Here is a 13426-nt window from a genome sequence, read left to right as displayed (position 1 = left end):
GCTGTGGTGGTGGAAGCTGAGTCATTGGGGACATTTAAGCGACTGCTGGACATGGATAGCAGTGAGTTGAGGGGTGCATAGGTTAAGTTACTATATTTTACATTAGGATTAAATCTCAACACAACATCGTGTGCCAAAGGGCCTGTTCTGTGCTGTACTTTTCTATGTTCTATGTTCTATTAGAGATGGAAAAAAGCAGTAAAACACATCACTGTTAATATGACAGCAATATTCCATTTATCTTAATGAAAATCCCCAGGGAGTCAATCTAAATCTTTCTATCTCTGCCAAACCCTCTCCATACAAACCTGAGGCATTGATCTACTCCATTCCATCACAATAAGACTGAATTGATGCACTTCCAACTTGAAATATCACTTGATTGGAAAATTTGTTTTTATTGTCTGAAAGAGCTGCCATTCTAAAATTCTAGTTATAAGGAAATCTTTTCTTTGATTTAAAAATTGAGCTTCTAAGGCTTATCTTTAACACTCATTAGAGTGAGTGAACCAGTCAGTAATGGTTGATAAACTTCCAGTTCGACTGGCTATCAACAGCTTGGACGAAAGGAAAAGTAGATTTGAAATGTGCGTTATCAAGAGTAGCATGGCAGAGGCATCCCATTGACAGGAGAAATGGACTATCTTTGTGTAGTCTCATTAGAGTTGGTGCAACGAAGAAAACCTATTTTGTGTCTGATAGTTTACACCGTGTAGAACACTACACAATGCTAGTTCTGGATCAATGCCTTTGCCATTACCACATGATGCAATTTTGAAATGCAGCTGAAAGCAGACATTTCCAAGGTAAGATTTACGCTAAGTAACTGAAGCCTCTTAATTAGAAGCAGATATGCACCACAATGATGCCAAGTATGAATGACTTGGAGACCAATATCAACATCATTTACATAAAATTATGCCCCTTCAAAAGCTTCTTTCCAGATAAGTTTTGACCCCAAAATCTGCCCGGCGGCATCTTTAGTTTTGAGTTCACAGCCCTACATTCAAATGTTGATTGACAGCAGCTTCCTACCCTCGGATATTTCCTTTCTTTAATTAATTGTGATTCTTGGTACTAGAGAGGTGCTTGTGACAGCCTCCCATTCAAGGATTTACCAGAAGGACAGCAAGTTGTCTCTACAGCTATCTCATCCCACACCCACAGGAACTGAATCATCTAGACTATGATAGTATCAATGTTTAGAGCTGAAAATGTGTTGCTGCAAAAGCGCAGCAGGTCAGGCAGCATCCAAGGAACAGGAGAATCGACATTTCGGGCATAAGCCCTTAGTATCAATGTTTGTTGATCATATGGGGTGTGATGACAAATTGATTATTGTGTTTGTCATCTCGTGATCCATGTGGGCAGTGGGTGTGATTTACAATAGTTGACTGCATTGTTACAAGCTATTTAACAACTGAAAACCAGCAAATGGTAATTGTCGCTTGGATGGCCAAAGCTCATCTTAGATGACATGATATCTATGAACTTGCAGAATGGGAGATTGGAAATATTTGAATATGCAAGATGGAATCTTACATTGGTCCACAGTTTTCCTGTAGAAATGGAGGGAATGTACAAAAGGTAGTTACCAACCTCAAAAGTAGCCTTTAACTGGCTCTTCAGATGCCTATTACAAGCAAGAGCATCTGTTAAGACTGGGCATAGATCTCTGAATTATTCTAGATTAGATTAGATTCACTACAGTGTGGAAACAGGCCATTCGGCCCAACAAGTCCACACCAACCCTCCAAAGAATGACCCATTCCCAACCCTAGGTTTATGCCTGACTAATGCACCTCACTCTAGGGACAATTTAGCATGGCCAATTCACCTGACCTGCCCATTTTTGGATTGTGGGAGGAAACCGGAGCACCTGGAGGAAACCCAGGCAGGCACAGGAACAACATGCAAACTCTACACAGACAGTCACCCAAGGTGGGAATTGAACCTGAGTTCCTGGTGCTGTGAGGTAGCAGTGCTAATCACTGGCCACCATGCTGCCCTCTCGTTCCAGACTGAGACCCAAAATCATTAAGGTGCTGAATGAGAAAGGATGACTGTGTTCCCCTATTTTGCTCAGGCTGCCCCTTGATCAGTTGCAACAAGATTAGGCAAAATCAATGTTCCGACAGAATCTTATAGAGGCTTGAATGGTGTGGGCCATGGTGAGAAACATGAGGTCCTTGCAAGAAAATGAGTCAGGCCATGTCATTATCGATGTCAGGAACAGCTCACTGCATCCTTTAGTTCCAGGCCTTGAGATGCGATTTACACAAGGGAGAAGCAAGTTACCTATTAAGGGGGATTATTGCTTGTGAATGACCTTATTAGCTGCACATATATGCAACCTCCTAACCAACCGCCTGCCAATTCTCGACAGGGAAGTGGCGACCACTTGCTTCAGACAACCATAGTGATGGACACCAGGCAACAGATTCTCAGGTAAAAACAATGACTGCAGATGCTGGAAACCAGATTCTGGATCAGTGGTGCTGGAAGAGCACAACAATTCAGGCAGCATCCGAAAAGCTTCGAAATCGACGTTTCGGGCAAAAGCCCTTCATCAGGAATAAAGGCAGAGAGCCTGAAGCATGGAGAGATAAGCTAGAGGAGGGTGGGGGTGGGGATAGAGTAGCATAGAGTACAATAGGTCAGTGGGGGAGGAGATGAAGGTGATAGGTCAGGGAGGAGAGGGTGGAGTGGATAGGTGGAAAAGGAGCTGGGCCGGTCGGACAAGTCCGGACAAGTCAAGGGGATCGTGTTGCTGAAGGTTAGAAACTAGGATGAGGTGGGGGAAGGGGAAATGAGGAAGCTGTTGAAATCCAAATTGATGCCCTGGGGTTGAAGTGTTCTGAGGCGGAAGATGAGGCGTTCTTCTTCCATGCGTCTGGTGGTGAGGGAGCGGTGGTGAAGGAGGCCCAGCACCTCCATATCCTCGGCAGAGTGGGAGGGGGAGTTGAAATGGTGAGCCACGGGGCGGTTTGGTTGATTGGTGCGGGTGTCCCGGAGATGTTCCCTAAAGCACTCTGCTAGGAGGCGCCCAGTCTCCCCAATGTAGAGGAGACCACATCGGGAGCAACGGATACAATAAATGATATGAGTGGATGTGCAGGTAAAACTTTGATGGATGTGGAAGGCTTCTGTAGGGCCTTGGATGGAGGTGAGGGAGGAGGTGTGGGCACAGGTTTTACAGTTCCTGCGGTGGCAGGGGAAAGTGCCAGGATGGGAGGGTGGGTCGTAGGGGGGCGTGGACCTGACCAGGTAGTCATGGAGGGAACGGTCTTTGCGGAAGGCGGAGAGGGGTGGGGAGGGAAATATATCCCTGGTGGTGGGGTCTGTTTGGAGGTGGCGGAAATGTCGGCGGATGATTTGGTTTATGCGAAGGTTGGTAGGGTGGAAGGTGAGCACCAGGGGCGTTCTGTCCTTGTTGCGGTTGGAGGGGTTGGGTCTGAGGGCGGAGGTGCGGGATGTGGATGAGATGCGTTGGAGGGCATCTTTAACCACATGGGAAGGGAAATTGCGGTCTCTAAAGAAGGAGGCCATCTGGTGTGTTCTATGGTGGAACCGCTCCTCCTGGGAGCAGATACGGCGGAGGCGGAGGAATTGGGAATACGGGATGGCATTTTTGCAAGAGGTAGGGTGGGAAGAGGTGTAATCCAGGTAGCTGTGGGAGTCGGTGGGTTTGTAGAAAATGTCAGTGTCAAGTCGGTCGTCACTGATGGAGATGGAGAGGTCCAGGAAGGGGAGGGAGGTGTCAGAGATGGTCCAGGTAAATTTAAGGTCAGGGTGGAATGTGTTGGTGAAGTTGATGAATTGCTCAACCTCCTCGCGGGAGCACGAGGTGGCGCCAATGCAGTCATCAATGTAGCGGAGGAAGAGGTGGGGAGTGGTGCCGGTGTAATTACGGAAGATCAACTGCTCTACGTAGCCAACAAAGAGACAGGCATAGCTGGGGCCCATACGTGTGCCCATGGCTACCCCTTTGGTCTGGAGGAAGTGGGAGGATTCAAAGGAGAAATTGTTAAGGGTGAGGACCAGTTCGGCCAAACGAATGAGAGTGTCGGTGGGAGGATACTGTTGGGAACGTCTGGAGAGGAAAAAACGGAGGGCTTGGAGGCCCTGGTCATGGCAGATGGAGGTGTAGAGGGATTGGATATCCATGGTGAAGATGAGGCGTTGGGGGCCGGGGAAACGGAAGTCTTGGAGGAGGTGGAGGGCGTGGGTGGTGTCTCGAACGTATGTGGGGAGTTCCTGGACTAGGGGGGATAGGACAGTGTCGAGGTAGGTAGAGATGAGTTCAGTGGGGCAGGAGCATGCTGAGACAATGGGTCGGCCAGGGTGGTCAGGCTTGTGGATCTTGGGAAGGAGGTAGAACCGGGCAGTGCGGGGTTCAACAGCTTCCTCATTTCCCCTTCCCCCACCTCATCCTAGTTTCTAACCTTCAGCAACACGATCCCCTTGACCTGTCCGGACTTGTCCCACCTGCTCAGCTCCTTTTCCACCTATCCACTCCACCCTCTCCTCCCTGACCTATCACCTTCATCTCCTCCCCCACTGACCTATTGTACTCTATGCTACTCTATCCCCACCCCCACCCTCCTCTAGCTTATCTCTCCACGCTTCAGGATCTCTGCCTTTATTCCCGATGAAGGGCTTTTGCCCGAAACGTCGATTTCGAAGCTTTTCGGATGCTGCCTGAATTGTTGTGCTCTTCCAGCACCACTGATCCAGAACAGATTCTCAGGGCTTACTCTATCAACATTAGCCACACATACACCTGTCACCCACAGACACATGCAGGGCTGCTCAAGACTGACAGTGTTTCCCTGGATGTGCATGAGCTTTTAAAGATGACACGGGCACAAGGAATGCCTGTGAATTCCAGGATTTCCATTAAGTTGCATGTTTCAGGAACGGCATGTGTTGAGTCAGTATTTGGTAGATTATGCGTGTGAGATGAGGGCAAGGGGCGTGGTGGGTAATTGGAGAGGTTAGCCTGGTAAGATATGCAAGAGAATTTTCTGGACCTTGAGGCAACAAACCCTCCAAAAAAACTTGATGCGACTCAGACTCAGTAAAATATAGCTGATGGACGAGTTAGACTGAAGGGTCTGGTTCTGTTCTATACATCTCCATGACTCTATGATACAATCCAGAGTTATTCTTTAGATGATAAAATCCTGGACTTTTGTGCTGTATTAAGCAGCATTTTTTTTTTACTTTCTATAACTTTGAAGTGGCTGCTTCCAAGTGATCTTTCTCACTTCAGTCAAGTCAGATTTTTTTTAAAATTGGTTGATGAAACCAACTTGGCTCCAAGAGCATTTTATGCTCCAAAATATACCACAATCCGATGAAGTCAGGTATGAAGTGAAACTCTGCATCCCATTTACTGACAGCCCAGGATGATGTTTCAGGAAAGCTCATTGCACAGCGGAATTCTCAAATGTTTGGATCTGCAGGCACATTCTACTCCACTCATTTTCTCTTGACCCTAATAAAAGTCATCATAACGCATGAAAACTTAAGGAAAGTATAGATATATGTTTTTGAATAGTACAATGTAATAAGTAAATGTGCAATCATTATTTTTATTAAATATCAAATGCAAACTAATTCATATCAGGAACAGATATTTTCAAATGAAAACATATACGTTGAAACAGTTCTTCTGAAACATCTTAAGGTGTTACAAAGTCATCACAATGATGTTCTTTGGAAAACTACATCTTAACTTGCAACTACCGTAATTAATCAAAATCAACAGTAATATAAAATTAATGTTACTATGGCTCTCATTTGTGAATTGTCAAAGGTTTCTCTGTCTGTGTTGTGTTGTGTAAGTGGTGAAGATGAGAGTTCTGGCCTGTTTACTTATATGGCCCCAGCCATGTTGTTGTATCAGTCACTTGCATATTGTGTTATTCTGCAAAGGACTCTCACAGACCACTAGTGATCCAGGCCACTGGTTTTCCTTTTTGTCCATACACCCTCACCCAAAGGCAAGTATTCCCCCTGCCCAGGAACCGTCAATTGAATGTAACAATTGTTTTCATAAAGGCTTCCTAGTTTAACACTGGGGCAATAATCTGAAGCCAAAACTAATGATTGCAGAAAGAGGCCAAGCATAAGGAAAAATGAACCATCACAGAAGTAAAGGATATTTCACAAGCGGCAAGCTTATTCTGTGAGGCCGGTATTGTTACACTTCCTGTCAGTTCACAAAGAATAGGGCACATCTGTGAAACTGTTTGTATCTGTTCAAAAGCGATCAGCTTTCACTTATAATCCCCTAAAAATAGGAAAATGAATTTTTGTATGTGAACAGATGAGAAAGTTGATAATCCTAGAGGTTTACTTTAGTTTTTACACCAGAACGCTTCTGGTTTCTGTCACTTTAAGTACATTTGAAAGCGAAGTCTACAAGTCTGTCTAAAAGGAGAGCAAAGTAGGAGAAAATGACTGGTTTTGTTTTGAATTTGCCTTCCTGTTGATTCTGTCTCCAGGATTTACATGCTTTAAAATCCTGCCGGTCATGTTAATGATGCAGCGCCATATTCCATTGTTAGGGAAAGTGATGGCTAAGAGTCCAAATACACTAATCAGACAATGTTTGCCAAATTGGATAGCAAACAGCTGTTACGGACAATCCCAGTCCCGGTGTAATCTGTCACAGGCACCAGACATTCTTTCATAAATGAGTTGAATTTCACTCATATGCAAATTAATTTTGAGCTCCATGTTGTAACATTCCATTCAATTGACGGTTCCTGGGCAGATGGAATACTTGTCTTTGGGTGAGAGTGTATGGACAAAAAGGAAAACCAGGCATGTTGCATTCGAACGAATGAGTGATTGCCTACAATTGGTATTAGTTTCAGCTGCTATGTGGTGTGAATATCCATTAGAACCTCAACAATGACTTTGTATTCAATGACCTCCTGAGCAGCTGTGACACTCGGCGCTACTAGAAAAATAATCCAGAGGCCTAGACTAATAACTCAGACACTCAGACTCAAATTCCACCAGGGACGTTACAAATCTAAAGCTAAGAAAGTTGTTCTCAATAAAAGACCTGTTTTGGGGTGAGAGTCTTGTGCTGTGAGAAAGACAGAGAATTCACACAAAGGAGAGAGAAAGGGAAATACATCAATAAAGAAATACAAAGAAAGTAAAAAGGAGAGAACTCGACACAAAGAAGGAGGAGGTGGCTTGGTGACGTTATGGCTGGACTGTTAATCCAGAGACCCAGGTAATGTTCTGGGGACCTCGGTTTAAATCTCACTACAGCTAATAATGGAATTTGAACTCAAATTTAATTCTAAAAATCTGGAATTAAGAATCTAATCGTGGCCATGAATCCATTGCCAATTGTCAGAAAAACCTATTTGGTTCACAAATGACCTTTAGGGAAGGAAACTGCCATCCATATCTGGTCTGGCCTACATGTGACTCCAGACCCACAGCAATGTCATTGACTTGGACTCTAACTGCCCGCTGGGCAATTAGGGATGTGCAATAAATGCTGGCCCAGCCAGTGATGCTCGCATCCCGTGAATGAATAAAGAAAAGAAAGATCATGATAAGAATAGAAAGAGGCAAGAAATTCAAGCCAAGAAAAGACAAACTCACTGACTAAATGCATTCTCCAGTCTGGAATCAATCCAAACAGGAAGCATTCCTGTTTCACTTCCCATTCTATGGTGAGTACACCAACTGGGCCAATAGAAGACTGAGCTCTCAATATATCCTTGGCTACGATCTTGTACAAGCTCTCACAGCTAATCATTGTCCAATAAGCTCAGATATATGTGAAAAGCCTGCATAAAAGCAACAGCAGATTCTGTAGTGATGCCTTCTGAAGTTAAATAATCTGTTTGCAGCCTCTGCCAGGGCTCCCAGATGAAGAATAGCTACTTGGGCAGGATGTCTGAGAGAGGCTAGTGCTGAAGGGCCATTCCTCCATCAGAGAGAATGAAAGAACACTGGAGGGGAGGGAGCAGAGAAAGTGAAAGAGACGGCATATTATATTACATCCCTCTCCATGTAGAGACACAGCTAACACAGCTTATATGCCATAGCTCGCCAAAGAAAATATTTTGATTCTTTCCTTTTGGCTCTTGGTGTGATCAGACATGTGTGGACCTCCTCAGTACTCAGAAGTGAGTTGAACACTTGAGAGAAAAAAAATCTGATCATGGTGTAGGAGTATTCTAGCTGGTTTGCTTCAAGGTATTTGAAATGTCACTTTAATAAGACAGACCTAACATGTATATAAAAATAAATCAGACCTTCAATTCTTTGGGAGTCTTTAAGGTTTGACCTATCAGGCAATGGAGAAGATGAGACTAGCTGCTCTGTCCCTCAGCAGGAAGCCCCTGTCATTTTAAAAGTCTGGGCTCCAGATCACAAACAGTTAAACAGAACTCCCGATAATGGAAAAGATTCAAGTAAACATTTTTTTCTAAATCCATTCATAGGATGTGGATGTCACTGACTAGGTCAACATTTATTGTTATTATTTGTCCATGGATTATTTAATTACTCATTGTAGGACTTTACACAGCTTGGTTGCTGCATTTCCTGTTACAGTCGAGGGGGATGTTGTTGCAAAGTCAGTAACTATTTTGAGAGGAAGCAGAAAGGAGGTGGGATGACAGTTTTGAGGTTTGATAACAAACACAAGTGAAGGAAGGCAGAATCCATGATGGTGAGGCACAGTTTCTTGAGGACACAATGTTTCAGAGAAAGGGAATCTTATCTTGGCATTTCTCATGACACCTTTGTACACTGCAACCAGATCCAAGAGATAATCTTGATCCCAATCACGCACTGTGCCTAGTCCCCAAATCTTTCCGAATGCCCGTCAAACATGTTTCGGTAAGAGGATCTTGTTCTATTTTCTGCCTCCATTTCCAAGCTATCTCTGAGAAGCTTGGGATCCTTCTCAAATTCTCCAGCCCACGGGCATCATCCCATAGCTTCCTTTAAATCTTCCCTGTATTTCTGCATCCCAAACACTGGGGCAACATTCCCGTTGACTCTTGTGGGCAGCTGCTGATTGGAAAACTTTGTGAACAAATCTCAAAATGGGTGCTCATGAATAACATTCAAAGGTGATAGGACAGGCTGACAAAGCATTTAATGTAGGAGGAGGACATCTTAAGCTTTAAAAACAGAGTAGGAAAAGCAGAAGTCTAGGCTAAGCTTACATCAACCATCTGTTCAGCTTCAACTGGAATAGAAGGCAGCATGTTCCCTCTGTACAAAGGGCCAACCAGGAGACAGGAAGGCAAATAATTGGACGGGTTGTTATCAGACAGATGCCTGCCCCTTTCTGCCTCCTCAGCAATAAAGGTCTAGTCAGGAAGCCACATGGTCAGCTTTTCCGACCAGCTACCAATTAAGGGTCTTCAATTAATGAATGTCAAACTGCCAGCAGTCCAATTATCTGCCTTGCATTCCTGACCAGGAAATCAGGGAGGCAGTCACTGTCTGCTCCAACCTTGAACAAATTGGGAATGCCATGACAGAAGCCACGGTTACTGTGGTGACAATGTAATCAACTCCCACCCCCCCCCTCCAACTCCCAACTCCCAGGGCAGATAGCCATCCACTACAATGATAAATTATTCGGGGGGAGGGGGAAGGGGGGTGGGGGTGGTAGTTGTGGTGTGGATGGGGTGGGGAAGGTGCGGTGAAGCTTTCTGGGGTTGGGACAAGGGGGGCAGAAGTAAGGCAAGGGGTTGGTTTTTATGAACCTCCTATCTGCTCTATGTCTAGTCCCTTAATTATGCACAGACTAGTATTCATTAATTGACCATTCAAGGGCCTCTGTTCGTGGTCAAATGGGAACATGGAGCTTAAACTTCTGTCCACAACTCCCACTGCCTTCGGGACCTTCAAGATTCTGCCTATTGAATCCTAAACTGTATTTTTCTCCAATGATGTCAGTGTCAGTCTGGTCTTCTTCATAAATGAGGTAATTGTGCAAAGTTTTGGTGAATAGACAGTGCAGCCAAGGAAAAATCATAAAATTTAAAAACAAGGAAATGTTACTGTAAGCTGAGTGTCTGTATTCTTCAATGTCAAGACAAGAAAGCTATGTTCATTTATAGAGCTGAATGTTTAAAATGGCAGCAAATGACTTATGCTACAAATAGATATAAGGGACAATTTCCGAAATGAAGTCACAACTCATTCTATTTCAGTCTAAGCAAAGTATTGTTGATGATGAAAATGCCACCAGCTCCCAGTTTGCATTAATTTAGGTTTGTAACCACAATGCTTCTGCTGTTTGACCATATCTCAATTCTTTGCAATTGAGTGGAGTTTGCTCAGTACAGATAGATCAATCACTTATGCAACCAAGTCTCAACAGAGACAGAAATGTTTTACCAAGAAGTTCCCTGCATTTATCAGAAATTCCATAAAAGCAGATAAAAATAGCCAATGTCTGCATTCTTTGCCTCACAGTTCACTTAATCAGTTATTCAACAATTCAATTGAAATAAAAAGCAACAGAGATCATGGAACAAAAAGATATTTTTCTAACAATTTTCACCAACCATTGGCATTCTTATGCAAGTTTCACAGAGCATAGGCCTAGATTTATCAGGCTTATTGTGCTGAACATTCCCAGTCAAGTAGTTGAAGAATATCTTTCCACTTAGATCAGGAATTCCATGCAAAATAAACAATAGGAAGTGGCTCAGTGCATTGAAATTCTCTGCCTTGGTTCTGATATGTGTTTATTTGGAATGTTCTGTGAATGTGAAATGGTTACGTTCTCTGGAATGAAAAACAAAGTGCTATGAGGATGTTTGGAGGCCAAAGGAATGTTGTCTCCATGGGCTAAGTATTTTCAATGTATTGACTGAAAAGAACAATGATGAAGAGGGAAAATCTGGAACATAAAACAGGAACTGTTGTAAATACACTTTGTCTGAAAGCAAAAGATAGGCTTATTTTTTTCAAACCAATGTTTTCCTTCACTCCCTTCCTATAAAATGCACTTCTGCTATTGTCCTGTTGTACAGATATTGAGTAACCTAAATAGTCATTCTTCACATTTCAAATTTGAGACAATGACTATTGACTGACTATCCAATAGTAGAAAGCATCACAATTGTCTTTGTCACTCAAAATCCATACATACACTTAATGATAAAGTCCTAGGGAGTGTTGCTGAACAAAGAGACCTTGGAGTGCAGGTTCATAGCTTCTTGAAAGTGGAGTCGCAGGTAGTTAGGATAGTGAAGAAGGCGTTTGATATGCTTTCCTTTATTGGTCAGAGTATTGAGTACAGGAGTTGGGAGGTCATATTACGGCTATACAGGACATTGGTTAGGCCACTGTTGGAATATTGCATGCAATTCTGGTCTCCTTCCTATTGGAAGGATGTTGTGAAACTTTAAAGGTATCAGAAAAGATTTACAAGGATATTGCCGGGGTTGGAGGATTTGAACTATAGGGAGAGGTTGAATAGGCTGGGGCTGTTTTCCCTGGAGTGTCAGAGGCTGAGGGGTGACCCTATAGAGGTTTATAAAATTATGAGGGGCATGGATAGGATAAATAGACAAAGTCTTTTTCCTGGGCGCGGTAGTCCAGACCTAGAGGGCATAGATTTAGGTTGAGCGCGGAAAGATATAAAGGAGACCTAAGGGGCAACGTTTTCATGCAGAGGGTGGTGCGTGTATGGAATGAGCTGCCAGAGGAAGTGGTGGAAGCTGGTACAATTGCAACATTTAAAAGGTATCTGGATGGGTATATGAATGGGAAGGGTTTGGAGGGATGTGGGCTGGGCGCTGGCAGGTGGGACTAGATTGGGTTGGGATATCTGGTCGGCATGGACGGGTTGGAATGAAGGGTCTGTATCTGTGCTGCACATCTCTATGACTCTATAACTCCATTTGTCATTTCCAATAGGTTAGTGAACAAAAGGCAGAACAGGAGCTGATTTTTCTCTGCCCAATCCTGCTGTAGTGGAAGTGTAGTTATTGCTCCATGGCCATTATCATGCCTGAGGTTAACTGCACTGGCATTGGCTGATCAGCACTCTGCCTGCTGATTCAGTTTTGAGTTGTATTAATTAACTTACTTGTGAGGGAGATCAAAGTAGGGTATCATTTTGGCGATGTTGTTGTGGTGAAGAGTCCCATTGGAAACATTAACCTGCTTTTCTCTTCAAGCTTTTCTCCAGCGTTGACATGGAGATGGTGTCTCAACCGGCCGGAGAGGCTTGGACTCAGGGACACAGCCTTGGAGAGAAGAGGCGATCCCTGACAACTGAGGTGAGGAGGAATATTTTCAGCCACAGGGTGGGGAAATCAATGGAACGTATTGCTGCAGAAATCATTGAATGTCTTTAACACAGAGGTAAAAGGTTCTTGATTAGTAAGGGGATCAGAGGTTATGGGGAGAAGGCAGGACAAGGGGTTGAGAAACGTATCAGCCATGATCGAATGGTGGAGCCGTTTCGATGGGCTGAATGGCCTAATTTTGCTGCTATATCTCATGGTCTAATATGCTAACTAGCTGGCTTTACTTTCTGTTCTTATATTCAGTGTAAGTACCGTGTAAGGGTAAACAGATGTTGACTGAAATGTGCTCTTTTTAAACCATAAACAACAGTCTACCCTTACAGGGGGGGAATTTTATCGACAGAGATTACAGATATACTTCTTTAATGTTTTCGTTTTGAACAGCAGAATTACTTAATAAGCCCAAATTTAACCCCTTCACAACCCACCCAGTTGTACAGAGTTAAAACCAGGCACTTTTAAGTATATTCAGGGTGAAGTTTAGGGATCAGAGCTTTTCTGCCAATCATCGTGATGACGATCAGGATCCTGAGGGAAACCGAAAGAACAGCGAATGCTGTAAATCAGAAACAAAAACAGAAATTGTTGGAAAAGCTTAGCAGGTCTGACAGTATCTGTGAAGAGAAATCAGAGTTAATGTTTTGGGTCCAGTGATCCTTCCTCACAACTGTGGTAGGGTACACTGGATCCGAAACATTAACTCTGATGTCACTTCACAGAGGAGTAAGTGAGGACTGCAGATGCTGGAGATCAGAGTTGAGAAGGTGGTGCTGGAAAAGCGCAGCAGGTCAGGCAGCATCCGAGGAGCAGGAGAAATGACGTTTCGGGCATCTACCTCACCTTCAGCTACCTATCTCATTCTCAACTACCTTCCTCCCAAACCCACCTCCCTCCATCCCATTTATCTCTCAGTCCCCATGCCCACAAGCCTCATTCCTGATGAAGGGCTTATGCCAGAAAAGGCATCACTCCACAGATGCTGACAGACTAGCTGATCGTTTTCAGCAATTTCTGTTTTTGTTTCAGAGCCCTGAAATACTTTCAGACAGACTAGACTTCTGATTAATTTTGTTCTAAAGAGAATACGGCCAAATTAC

General features: G+C 43.8%; 2 long non-coding RNA genes across 2 annotated transcripts in view; one reads left to right on the top strand and one right to left on the bottom strand.

Moving 5' to 3' along the window:
• The window catches only part of LOC148148553 (uncharacterized), a 144305-nt gene that overhangs the window by 13599 nt on the left and 117280 nt on the right, over positions 1–13426 (top strand). Inside the window, exon 2 of the long non-coding RNA XR_015758761.1 lies at positions 12198–12299. This is a non-coding gene — a long non-coding RNA (uncharacterized LOC148148553). The remainder of the gene's footprint in view (positions 1–12197; positions 12300–13426) is intronic.
• The window catches only part of LOC148148555 (uncharacterized), a 52577-nt gene that overhangs the window by 12764 nt on the left and 26387 nt on the right, over positions 1–13426 (bottom strand). The gene's annotated exons all lie outside the window — the stretch shown is intronic.

This window comes from Chiloscyllium plagiosum, unplaced genomic scaffold (genome assembly GCF_037043375.1).
Source record: "Chiloscyllium plagiosum isolate Xiang-an unplaced genomic scaffold, Cpla_swu_hap1 HiC_scaffold_12, whole genome shotgun sequence".
In the NCBI taxonomy this organism is placed as follows: domain Eukaryota; kingdom Metazoa; phylum Chordata; class Chondrichthyes; order Orectolobiformes; family Hemiscylliidae; genus Chiloscyllium; species Chiloscyllium plagiosum.
This window is presented reverse-complemented; position numbering and strand designations above follow the sequence as displayed.